The sequence below is a fragment of the Aphelocoma coerulescens genome, unplaced genomic scaffold (assembly GCF_041296385.1).
Source record: "Aphelocoma coerulescens isolate FSJ_1873_10779 unplaced genomic scaffold, UR_Acoe_1.0 HiC_scaffold_55, whole genome shotgun sequence".
In the NCBI taxonomy this organism is placed as follows: domain Eukaryota; kingdom Metazoa; phylum Chordata; class Aves; order Passeriformes; family Corvidae; genus Aphelocoma; species Aphelocoma coerulescens.
In genome coordinates this window covers 758921-772446 of record NW_027183894.1, presented here as the reverse complement: position 1 = coordinate 772446, position 13526 = coordinate 758921, and positions in this window count along the sequence as shown.

Here is a 13526-nt window from a genome sequence, read left to right as displayed (position 1 = left end):
GACCATTGTGACACTGCGGGGCCTCATGGAACCAATTGTCCATGATGACAGTGCGGATCAAAGGAGACCATGGTGACACTGCGGAACCCGATGGAACCAAGGAGCCATTGTGACACAGTGGGGCCTCATGGAATCAAGGAGACCATTGTGACCCAGGTGTTGCATGTGAAGGCAAGGAGCCATTGTGACACTTTGGGCTTCTTCCCTTGAGCTCTGCAGCTGGCTGTCCCAGCCCAGCGCACCATGTGCCACCTGCTCTCCTCAGGGCTCTGCCTGCACACAGCCCCAGGAGAAGTTTTCCTGTTTGGAAGGAAAGAATGGAAAAGCCGGAGCAGGTTTCCCAAACAACAAACCCCACTCAGGAGCCACATGCTCAGTACAGGCTGCCTGGAACGAGGTCCCCTTTCTACAAGGGTCAGGGTGAGCAGGAATGAATGATCTCTGGGAGCAGAATTTTTGGAGTCTTTCCACTGAATTCTCTGTCCCTGTGTCTTGGGGTGACTTTATCATGTGTATCCCCTATTGCTACTCTATGCCCAGAAGTGAACTTTGTGCATTTCTGTGCCTTTCAACTGAGCCTGAGAGGGGGGAGAGGAAAAAAAAACCGGACAAACTTCTCAGAGCGTTTGTTCAAGGACACACATACACACTCCTCTGCATCCTGCTTGCAGCAAGAGCGGAGGAAGCAACTTTGTTTCTTTTTAGCCAGTTTTCAGCTCCTTTTCTCTGGGGGGAGATGGAGAGTTGAACTTTGCTTTCCTGGGACTTTGGGGGTTTTTTTCCCTTCTTCTCTTCTTGACTCTTTCAACATCAGACCACATTGGGAGAATTTTCTCCCGAGGTGGGGGCCCTGAATGTGGGCCCATGAGCCAGCTGCAAGGAGGAGGAGAGAGACTACACCTCCGGAAGTGTTGGGGTTCCTCCCCCCTGCCATGAGGTCATGGGAGAGGGGACCCTGGGGTAGAGGCATGGCCTGGGCACGGGGTCTCCCTGCTCCCTGCTCACATGTGCCCTAATCCTGTTCAGCACTGCTTATTTTGTGTTGCCCTGTGCCAGGAGGGCCCTGGTTGTGCCGTGACTGCTCAGTTCTTTGGCAGTGCCCCGCCCATGTGGCTGGAGAAGAAAGAGCTCTGAAACTTCTCTCAAGAATCGCTCCCTATTTCTTTGCACGGGCCTCGCTGTCTATGGATGTTTCAGGAGACCCCACCGAAACACGGAAGGACTCTCAAATTATCCCAGCTTTCTCTGCACAGCGAGAGCTTTTAACATTTAGCATTGTTCTCCTTTTCCTGGGTGTTTGTTAAAAAAATAGTTTTTATCTCTTTCACTTTCTTCCCAGGAAAATTCTATTTTCCCGAAGCTGGTGGGGGAGGGCTGGGTGTAACCTGCCTTCTATCAGAGGATATTTTCCTCCACATTTGTCCAAACCGGCACAGCCTGTCCTTTCCTGGGTCTCTGTTGCAGATGGAAGCTGCTGGTGCCATTGTCAGCTTGAAGCCCTCTTTTGATGCAAGCAGATGTTGCCAGGTGTGTTCAGCAGCTGTTGCTCAATGCTTATGCCAAGCTATTGTGTTCCTCATGGAACCAAGGAGCCATTGTGACACTGCAGGGGCTGATGGCATCAAGGAGACCATTGTGACAGTACAGAACCTCCTAGAAACAAGGCTCCATTGTGACACCGTGGGGAATCATGGAATCACGGAGCCCATTGTGACACGGCCAGGCCGCATGGAACCAATGGTCCATGGTTACACTGCGGATTCAAGAAGAGCACGGTGCCACCACGCAACATCATGGAACCATAGGTCCATTGTGACACAGCGGGGCCTCATGGAAACAAGGGGACCATTGTGGCAAAGCAGGGCCTAATGGAAGCATGGAGAGCATTGTGACATTGTGGGGAATCATGGAAGCATGGAGAGCATTGTGACACTAAGGAAACTCCTGGAACCAAGATGAGCACTGGCACATAATGGAACCTCATGGAAGCAAGCCTCCATGATGACTTTGGAGGGCCTCAGGGACCACAGGACCCATTGTGACACAGCAGGACCTGGTGGAACCAAGGAGCCTTTGTGATGCTCCAGATCCACATGGAAGCCAGGGTGCACTGAGACACAGCGGGGCCTTGTTGGAACCAAAGACACCTCTGCAAAAAGCAGGCTAGCTCATAGAAGCAAGGAGTCCATTGTTACAACATCAAACCTATGGAAGCAAGGGACCATTGTGACACTGCGGGGCCTCATGGAACCAATTGTCCATGATGACAGTGCGGATCAAAGGAGACCATGGTGACACTGCGGAACCCGATGGAACCAAGGAGCCATTGTGACACAGTGGGGCCTCATGGAATCAAGGAGACCATTGTGACCCAGGTGTTGCATGTGAAGGCAAGGAGCCATTGTGACACTTTGGGCTTCTTCCCTTGAGCTCTGCAGCTGGCTGTCCCAGCCCAGCGCACCATGTGCCACCTGCTCTCCTCAGGGCTCTGCCTGCACACAGCCCCAGGAGAAGTTTTCCTGTTTGGAAGGAAAGAATGGAAAAGCCGGAGCAGGTTTCCCAAACAACAAACCCCACTCAGGAGCCACATGCTCAGTACAGGCTGCCGGGAACGATGTCCCCTTCCTACAAGGGTCAGGGTGAGCAGAATTCTCTGGGAGCAGAATTCTCGGAGTCTTTCCACTGAATTCTCTGTCCCTGTGTCTTGGGGTGACTTTATCATGTGTATCCCCTATTGCTACTCTATGCCCAGAAGTGAACTTTGTGCATTTCTGTGCCTTTCAACTGAGCCTGAGAGGGGGGAGAGGAAAAAAAAACCGGACAAACTTCTCAGAGCGTTTGTTCAAGGACACACATACACACTCCTCTGCATCCTGCTTGCAGCAAGAGCGGAGGAAGCAACTTTGTTTCTTTTTAGCCAGTTTTCAGCTCCTTTTCTCTGGGGGGAGATGGAGAGTTGAACTTTGTTTTCCTGGGACTTTGGGGGTTTTTTTCCCTTCTTCTCTTCTTGACTCTTTCAACATCAGACCACATTGGGAGAATTTTCTCCCGAGGTGGGGGCCCTGAATGTGGGCCCATGAGCCAGCTGCAAGGAGGAGGAGAGAGACTACACCTCCGGAAGTGTTGGGGTTCCTCCCCCCTGCCATGAGGTCATGGGAGAGGGGACCCTGGGGTAGAGGCATGGCCTGGGCAAGGGGTCTCCCTGCTCCCTGCTCACATGTGCCCTAATCCTGTTCAGCACTGCTTATTTTGTGTTGCCCTGTGCCAGGAGGGCCCTGGTTGTGCCGTGACTGCTCAGTTCTTTGGCAGTGCCCCGCCCATGTGGCTGGAGAAGAAAGAGCTCTGAAACTTCTCTCAAGAATCGCTCCCTATTTCTTTGCACGGGCCTCGCTGTCTATGGATGTTTCAGGAGACCCCACTGAAACACGGAAGGACTCTCAAATTATCCCAGCTTTCTCTGCACAGCGAGAGCTTTTAATATTTAGCATTGTTATCCTTTTCCTGTGTGTTTGTTAAAAAAGTAGTTTTTATCTCTTTCACTTTCTTCCCAGGAAAATTCTTTTTTCCTGAAGCTGGTGGGGGAGGGCTGGGTGTAACCTGCCTTCTATCAGAGGATATTTTCCTCCACATTTGTCCAAACCGGCACAGCCTGTCCTTTCCTGGGTCTCTGTTGCAGATGGAAGCTGCTGGTGCCATTGTCAGCTTGAAGCCCTCTTTTGATGCAAGCAGATGTTGCCAGGTGTGTTCAGCAGCTGTTGCTCAATGCTTATGCCAAGCTATTGTGTTCCTCATGGAACCAAGGAGCCATTGTGACACTGCAGGGGCTGATGGCATCAAGGAGGCAATTGTGACAGTACAGAACCTCCTAGAAACAAGGCTCCATTGTGACACCGTGGGGAATCATGGAATCACGGAGCCCATTGTGACACGGCCAGGCCGCATGGAACCAATGGTCCATGGTTACACTGCGGATTCAAGAAGAGCACGGTGACACCACGCAACATCATGGAACCATAGGTCCATTGTGACACAGCGGGGCCTCATGGAAACAAGGGGACCATTGTGGCAAAGCAGGGCCTAATGGAAGCATGGAGAGCATTGTGACATTGTGGGGAATCATGGAAGCATGGAGAGCATTGTGACACTAAGGAAACTCCTGGAACCAAGATGACCACTGGCACATAATGGAACCTCATGGAAGCAAGCCTCCATGATGACTTTGGAGGGCCTCAGGGACCACAGGACCCATTGTGACACAGCAGGACCTGGTGGAACCAAGGAGCCTTTGTGATACTCCAGATCCACATGGAAGCCAGGGTGCACTGAGACACAGCGGGGCCTTGTTGGAACCAAAGACACCTCTGCAAAAAGCAGGCTAGCTCATAGAAGCAAGGAGTCCATTGTTACAACATCAAACCTATGGAACCAAGGGACCATTGTGACACTGCGGGGCCTCATGGAACCAATTGTCCATGATGACAATGCGGATCAAAAGAGACCATGGTGACACTGCGGAACCCGATGGAACCAAGGAGCCATTGTGACACAGTGGGGCCTCATGGAATCAAGGAGACCATTGTGTCCCAGGTGTTGCATGTGAAGGCAAGGAGCCATTGTGACACTTTGGGCTTCTTCCCTTGAGCTCTGCAGCTGGCTGTCCCAGCCCAGCGCACCATGTGCCACCTGCTCTCCTCAGGGCTCTGCCTGCACACAGCCCCAGGAGAAGTTTTCCTGTTTGGAAGGAAAGAATGGAAAAGCCGGAGCAGGTTTCCCAAACAACAAACCCCACTCAGGAGCCACATGCTCAGTACAGGCTGCCGGGAACGATGTCCCCTTTCTACAAGGGTCAGGGTGAGCAGGAATGAATGATCTCTGGGAGCAGAATTCTCGGAGTCTTTCCACTGAATTCTCTGTCCCTGTGTCTTGGGGTGACTTTATCATGTGTATCCCCTATTGCTACTCTATGCCCAGAAGTGAACTTTGTGCATTTCTGTGCCTTTCAACTGAGCCTGAGAGGGGGGAGAGGAAAAAAAACCGGACAAACTTCTCAGAGCGTTTGTTCAAGGACACACATACACACTCCTCTGCATCCTGCTTGCAGCAAGAGCGGAGGAAGCAACTTTGTTTCTTTTTAGCCAGTTTTCAGCTCCTTTTCTCTGGGGGGAGATGGAGAGTTGAACTTTGTTTTCCTGGGACTTTGGGGGTTTTTTTCCCTTCTTCTCTTCTTGACTCTTTCAACATCAGAGCACATTGGGAGAATTTTCTCCCGAGGTGGGGGCCCTGAATGTGGGCCCATGAGCCAGCTGCAAGGAGGAGGAGAGAGACTACACCTCCGGAAGTGTTGGGGTTCCTCCCCCCTGCCATGAGGTCATGGGAGAGGGGACCCTGGGGTAGAGGCATGGCCTGGGCACGGGGTCTCCCTGCTCCCTGCTGACATGTGCCCTAATCCTGTTCAGCACTGCTTATTTTGTGTTGCCCTGTGCCAGGAGGGCCCTGGTTGTGCCGTGACTGCTCAGTTCTTTGGCAGTGCCCCGCCCATGTGGCTGGAGAAGAAAGAGCTCTGAAACTTCTCTCAAGAATCGCTCCCTATTTCTTTGCACGGGCCTCGCTGTCTATGGATGTTTCAGGAGACCCCACCGAAACACGGAAGGACTCTCAAATTATCCCAGCTTTCTCTGCACAGCGAGAGCTTTTAACATTTAGCATTGTTCTCCTTTTCCTGGGTGTTTGTTAAAAAAATAGTTTTTATCTCTTTCACTTTCTTCCCAGGAAAATTCTTTTTTCCCGAAGCTGGTGGGGGAGGGCTGGGTGTAACCTGCCTTCTATCAGAGGATATTTTCCTCCACATTTGTCCAAACCGGCACAGCCTGTCCTTTCCTGGGTCTCTGTTGCAGATGGAAGCTGCTGGTGCCATTGTCAGCTTGAAGCCCTCTTTTGATGCAAGCAGATGTTGCCAGGTGTGTTCAGCAGCTGTTGCTCAATGCTTATGCCAAGCTATTGTGTTCCTCATGGAACCAAGGAGCCATTGTGACACTGCAGGGGCTGATGGCATCAAGGAGGCAATTGTGACAGTACAGAACCTCCTAGAAACAAGGCTCCATTGTGACACCGTGGGGAATCATGGAATCACGGAGCCCATTGTGACACGGCCAGGCCGCATGGAACCAATGGTCCATGGTTACACTGCGGATTCAAGAAGAGCACGGTGACACCACGCAACATCATGGAACCATAGGTCCATTGTGACACAGCGGGGCCTCATGGAAACAAGGGGACCATTGTGGCAAAGCAGGGCCTAATGGAAGCATGGAGAGCATTGTGACATTGTGGGGAATCATGGAAGCATGGAGAGCATTGTGACACTAAGGAAACTCCTGGAACCAAGATGAGCACTGGCACATAATGGAACCTCATGGAAGCAAGCCTCCATGATGACTTTGGAGGGCCTCAGGGACCACAGGACCCATTGTGACACAGCAGGACCTGGTGGAACCAAGGAGCCTTTGTGATGCTCCAGATCCACATGGAAGCCAGGGTGCACTGAGACACAGCGGGGCCTTGTTGGAACCAAAGACACCTCTGCAAAAAGCAGGCTAGCTCATAGAAGCAAGGAGTCCATTGTTACAACATCAAACCTATGGAAGCAAGGGACCATTGTGACACTGCGGGGCCTCATGGAACCAATTGTCCATGATGACAGTGCGGATCAAAGGAGACCATGGTGACACTGCGGAACCCGATGGAACCAAGGAGCCATTGTGACACAGTGGGGCCTCATGGAATCAAGGAGACCATTGTGACCCAGGTGTTGCATGTGAAGGCAAGGAGCCATTGTGACACTTTGGGCTTCTTCCCTTGAGCTCTGCAGCTGGCTGTCCCAGCCCAGCGCACCATGTGCCACCTGCTCTCCTCAGGGCTCTGCCTGCACACAGCCCCAGGAGAAGTTTTCCTGTTTGGAAGGAAAGAATGGAAAAGCCGGAGCAGGTTTCCCAAACAACAAACCCCACTCAGGAGCCACATGCTCAGTACAGGCTGCCGGGAACGATGTCCCCTTCCTACAAGGGTCAGTGTGAGCAGAATTCTCTGGGAGCAGAATTCTCGGAGTCTTTCCACTGAATTCTCTGTCCCTGTGTCTTGGGGTGACTTTATCATGTGTATCCCCTATTGCTACTCTATGCCCAGAAGTGAACTTTGTGCATTTCTGTGCCTTTCAACTGAGCCTGAGAGGGGGGAGAGGAAAAAAAAACCGGACAAACTTCTCAGAGCGTTTGTTCAAGGACACACATACACACTCCTCTGCATCCTGCTTGCAGCAAGAGCGGAGGAAGCAACTTTGTTTCTTTTTAGCCAGTTTTCAGCTCCTTTTCTCTGGGGGGAGATGGAGAGTTGAACTTTGTTTTCCTGGGACTTTGGGGGTTTTTTTCCCTTCTTCTCTTCTTGACTCTTTCAACATCAGACCACATTGGGAGAATTTTCTCCCGAGGTGGGGGCCCTGAATGTGGGCCCATGAGCCAGCTGCAAGGAGGAGGAGAGAGACTACACCTCCGGAAGTGTTGGGGTTCCTCCCCCCTGCCATGAGGTCATGGGAGAGGGGACCCTGGGGTAGAGGCATGGCCTGGGCAAGGGGTCTCCCTGCTCCCTGCTCACATGTGCCCTAATCCTGTTCAGCACTGCTTATTTTGTGTTGCCCTGTGCCAGGAGGGCCCTGGTTGTGCCGTGACTGCTCAGTTCTTTGGCAGTGCCCCGCCCATGTGGCTGGAGAAGAAAGAGCTCTGAAACTTCTCTCAAGAATCGCTCCCTATTTCTTTGCACGGGCCTCGCTGTCTATGGATGTTTCAGGAGACCCCACTGAAACACGGAAGGACTCTCAAATTATCCCAGCTTTCTCTGCACAGCGAGAGCTTTTAATATTTAGCATTGTTATCCTTTTCCTGTGTGTTTGTTAAAAAAGTAGTTTTTATCTCTTTCACTTTCTTCCCAGGAAAATTCTTTTTTCCTGAAGCTGGTGGGGGAGGGCTGGGTGTAACCTGCCTTCTATCAGAGGATATTTTCCTCCACATTTGTCCAAACCGGCACAGCCTGTCCTTTCCTGGGTCTCTGTTGCAGATGGAAGCTGCTGGTGCCATTGTCAGCTTGAAGCCCTCTTTTGATGCAAGCAGATGTTGCCAGGTGTGTTCAGCAGCTGTTGCTCAATGCTTATGCCAAGCTATTGTGTTCCTCATGGAACCAAGGAGCCATTGTGACACTGCAGGGGCTGATGGCATCAAGGAGGCAATTGTGACAGTACAGAACCTCCTAGAAACAAGGCTCCATTGTGACACCGTGGGGAATCATGGAATCACGGAGCCCATTGTGACACGGCCAGGCCGCATGGAACCAATGGTCCATGGTTACACTGCGGATTCAAGAAGAGCACGGTGACACCACGCAACATCATGGAACCATAGGTCCATTGTGACACAGCGGGGCCTCATGGAAACAAGGGGACCATTGTGGCAAAGCAGGGCCTAATGGAAGCATGGAGAGCATTGTGACATTGTGGGGAATCATGGAAGCATGGAGAGCATTGTGACACTAAGGAAACTCCTGGAACCAAGATGACCACTGGCACATAATGGAACCTCATGGAAGCAAGCCTCCATGATGACTTTGGAGGGCCTCAGGGACCACAGGACCCATTGTGACACAGCAGGACCTGGTGGAACCAAGGAGCCTTTGTGATACTCCAGATCCACATGGAAGCCAGGGTGCACTGAGACACAGCGGGGCCTTGTTGGAACCAAAGACACCTCTGCAAAAAGCAGGCTAGCTCATAGAAGCAAGGAGTCCATTGTTACAACATCAAACCTATGGAACCAAGGGACCATTGTGACACTGCGGGGCCTCATGGAACCAATTGTCCATGATGACAATGCGGATCAAAAGAGACCATGGTGACACTGCGGAACCCGATGGAACCAAGGAGCCATTGTGACACAGTGGGGCCTCATGGAATCAAGGAGACCATTGTGTCCCAGGTGTTGCATGTGAAGGCAAGGAGCCATTGTGACACTTTGGGCTTCTTCCCTTGAGCTCTGCAGCTGGCTGTCCCAGCCCAGCGCACCATGTGCCACCTGCTCTCCTCAGGGCTCTGCCTGCACACAGCCCCAGGAGAAGTTTTCCTGTTTGGAAGGAAAGAATGGAAAAGCCGGAGCAGGTTTCCCAAACAACAAACCCCACTCAGGAGCCACATGCTCAGTACAGGCTGCCGGGAACGATGTCCCCTTTCTACAAGGGTCAGGGTGAGCAGGAATGAATGATCTCTGGGAGCAGAATTCTCGGAGTCTTTCCACTGAATTCTCTGTCCCTGTGTCTTGGGGTGACTTTATCATGTGTATCCCCTATTGCTACTCTATGCCCAGAAGTGAACTTTGTGCATTTCTGTGCCTTTCAACTGAGCCTGAGAGGGGGGAGAGGAAAAAAAACCGGACAAACTTCTCAGAGCGTTTGTTCAAGGACACACATACACACTCCTCTGCATCCTGCTTGCAGCAAGAGCGGAGGAAGCAACTTTGTTTCTTTTTAGCCAGTTTTCAGCTCCTTTTCTCTGGGGGGAGATGGAGAGTTGAACTTTGTTTTCCTGGGACTTTGGGGGTTTTTTTCCCTTCTTCTCTTCTTGACTCTTTCAACATCAGAGCACATTGGGAGAATTTTCTCCCGAGGTGGGGGCCCTGAATGTGGGCCCATGAGCCAGCTGCAAGGAGGAGGAGAGAGACTACACCTCCGGAAGTGTTGGGGTTCCTCCCCCCTGCCATGAGGTCATGGGAGAGGGGACCCTGGGGTAGAGGCATGGCCTGGGCACGGGGTCTCCCTGCTCCCTGCTGACATGTGCCCTAATCCTGTTCAGCACTGCTTATTTTGTGTTGCCCTGTGCCAGGAGGGCCCTGGTTGTGCCGTGACTGCTCAGTTCTTTGGCAGTGCCCCGCCCATGTGGCTGGAGAAGAAAGAGCTCTGAAACTTCTCTCAAGAATCGCTCCCTATTTCTTTGCACGGGCCTCGCTGTCTATGGATGTTTCAGGAGACCCCACCGAAACACGGAAGGACTCTCAAATTATCCCAGCTTTCTCTGCACAGCGAGAGCTTTTAACATTTAGCATTGTTCTCCTTTTCCTGGGTGTTTGTTAAAAAAATAGTTTTTATCTCTTTCACTTTCTTCCCAGGAAAATTCTTTTTTCCCGAAGCTGGTGGGGGAGGGCTGGGTGTAACCTGCCTTCTATCAGAGGATATTTTCCTCCACATTTGTCCAAACCGGCACAGCCTGTCCTTTCCTGGGTCTCTGTTGCAGATGGAAGCTGCTGGTGCCATTGTCAGCTTGAAGCCCTCTTTTGATGCAAGCAGATGTTGCCAGGTGTGTTCAGCAGCTGTTGCTCAATGCTTATGCCAAGCTATTGTGTTCCTCATGGAACCAAGGAGCCATTGTGACACTGCAGGGGCTGATGGCATCAAGGAGGCAATTGTGACAGTACAGAACCTCCTAGAAACAAGGCTCCATTGTGACACCGTGGGGAATCATGGAATCACGGAGCCCATTGTGACACGGCCAGGCCGCATGGAACCAATGGTCCATGGTTACACTGCGGATTCAAGAAGAGCACGGTGACACCACGCAACATCATGGAACCATAGGTCCATTGTGACACAGCGGGGCCTCATGGAAACAAGGGGACCATTGTGGCAAAGCAGGGCCTAATGGAAGCATGGAGAGCATTGTGACATTGTGGGGAATCATGGAAGCATGGAGAGCATTGTGACACTAAGGAAACTCCTGGAACCAAGATGAGCACTGGCACATAATGGAACCTCATGGAAGCAAGCCTCCATGATGACTTTGGAGGGCCTCAGGGACCACAGGACCCATTGTGACACAGCAGGACCTGGTGGAACCAAGGAGCCTTTGTGATGCTCCAGATCCACATGGAAGCCAGGGTGCACTGAGACACAGCGGGGCCTTGTTGGAACCAAAGACACCTCTGCAAAAAGCAGGCTAGCTCATAGAAGCAAGGAGTCCATTGTTACAACATCAAACCTATGGAAGCAAGGGACCATTGTGACACTGCGGGGCCTCATGGAACCAATTGTCCATGATGACAGTGCGGATCAAAGGAGACCATGGTGACACTGCGGAACCCGATGGAACCAAGGAGCCATTGTGACACAGTGGGGCCTCATGGAATCAAGGAGACCATTGTGACCCAGGTGTTGCATGTGAAGGCAAGGAGCCATTGTGACACTTTGGGCTTCTTCCCTTGAGCTCTGCAGCTGGCTGTCCCAGCCCAGCGCACCATGTGCCACCTGCTCTCCTCAGGGCTCTGCCTGCACACAGCCCCAGGAGAAGTTTTCCTGTTTGGAAGGAAAGAATGGAAAAGCCGGAGCAGGTTTCCCAAACAACAAACCCCACTCAGGAGCCACATGCTCAGTACAGGCTGCCGGGAACGATGTCCCCTTCCTACAAGGGTCAGTGTGAGCAGAATTCTCTGGGAGCAGAATTCTCGGAGTCTTTCCACTGAATTCTCTGTCCCTGTGTCTTGGGGTGACTTTATCATGTGTATCCCCTATTGCTACTCTATGCCCAGAAGTGAACTTTGTGCATTTCTGTGCCTTTCAACTGAGCCTGAGAGGGGGGAGAGGAAAAAAAAACCGGACAAACTTCTCAGAGCGTTTGTTCAAGGACACACATACACACTCCTCTGCATCCTGCTTGCAGCAAGAGCGGAGGAAGCAACTTTGTTTCTTTTTAGCCAGTTTTCAGCTCCTTTTCTCTGGGGGGAGATGGAGAGTTGAACTTTGTTTTCCTGGGACTTTGGGGGTTTTTTTCCCTTCTTCTCTTCTTGACTCTTTCAACATCAGACCACATTGGGAGAATTTTCTCCCGAGGTGGGGGCCCTGAATGTGGGCCCATGAGCCAGCTGCAAGGAGGAGGAGAGAGACTACACCTCCGGAAGTGTTGGGGTTCCTCCCCCCTGCCATGAGGTCATGGGAGAGGGGACCCTGGGGTAGAGGCATGGCCTGGGCAAGGGGTCTCCCTGCTCCCTGCTCACATGTGCCCTAATCCTGTTCAGCACTGCTTATTTTGTGTTGCCCTGTGCCAGGAGGGCCCTGGTTGTGCCGTGACTGCTCAGTTCTTTGGCAGTGCCCCGCCCATGTGGCTGGAGAAGAAAGAGCTCTGAAACTTCTCTCAAGAATCGCTCCCTATTTCTTTGCACGGGCCTCGCTGTCTATGGATGTTTCAGGAGACCCCACTGAAACACGGAAGGACTCTCAAATTATCCCAGCTTTCTCTGCACAGCGAGAGCTTTTAATATTTAGCATTGTTATCCTTTTCCTGTGTGTTTGTTAAAAAAGTAGTTTTTATCTCTTTCACTTTCTTCCCAGGAAAATTCTTTTTTCCTGAAGCTGGTGGGGGAGGGCTGGGTGTAACCTGCCTTCTATCAGAGGATATTTTCCTCCACATTTGTCCAAACCGGCACAGCCTGTCCTTTCCTGGGTCTCTGTTGCAGATGGAAGCTGCTGGTGCCATTGTCAGCTTGAAGCCCTCTTTTGATGCAAGCAGATGTTGCCAGGTGTGTTCAGCAGCTGTTGCTCAATGCTTATGCCAAGCTATTGTGTTCCTCATGGAACCAAGGAGCCATTGTGACACTGCAGGGGCTGATGGCATCAAGGAGGCAATTGTGACAGTACAGAACCTCCTAGAAACAAGGCTCCATTGTGACACCGTGGGGAATCATGGAATCACGGAGCCCATTGTGACACGGCCAGGCCGCATGGAACCAATGGTCCATGGTTACACTGCGGATTCAAGAAGAGCACGGTGACACCACGCAACATCATGGAACCATAGGTCCATTGTGACACAGCGGGGCCTCATGGAAACAAGGGGACCATTGTGGCAAAGCAGGGCCTAATGGAAGCATGGAGAGCATTGTGACATTGTGGGGAATCATGGAAGCATGGAGAGCATTGTGACACTAAGGAAACTCCTGGAACCAAGATGAGCACTGGCACATAATGGAACCTCATGGAAGCAAGCCTCCATGATGACTTTGGAGGGCCTCAGGGACCACAGGACCCATTGTGACACAGCAGGACCTGGTGGAACCAAGGAGCCTTTGTGATGCTCCAGATCCACATGGAAGCCAGGGTGCACTGAGACACAGCGGGGCCTTGTTGGAACCAAAGACACCTCTGCAAAAAGCAGGCTAGCTCATAGAAGCAAGGAGTCCATTGTTACAACATCAAACCTATGGAAGCAAGGGACCATTGTGACACTGCGGGGCCTCATGGAACCAATTGTCCATGATGACAGTGCGGATCAAAGGAGACCATGGTGACACTGCGGAACCCGATGGAACCAAGGAGCCATTGTGACACAGTGGGGCCTCATGGAATCAAGGAGACCATTGTGACCCAGGTGTTGCATGTGAAGGCAAGGAGCCATTGTGACACTTTGGGCTTCTTCCCTTGAGCTCTGCAGCTGGCTGTCCCAGCCC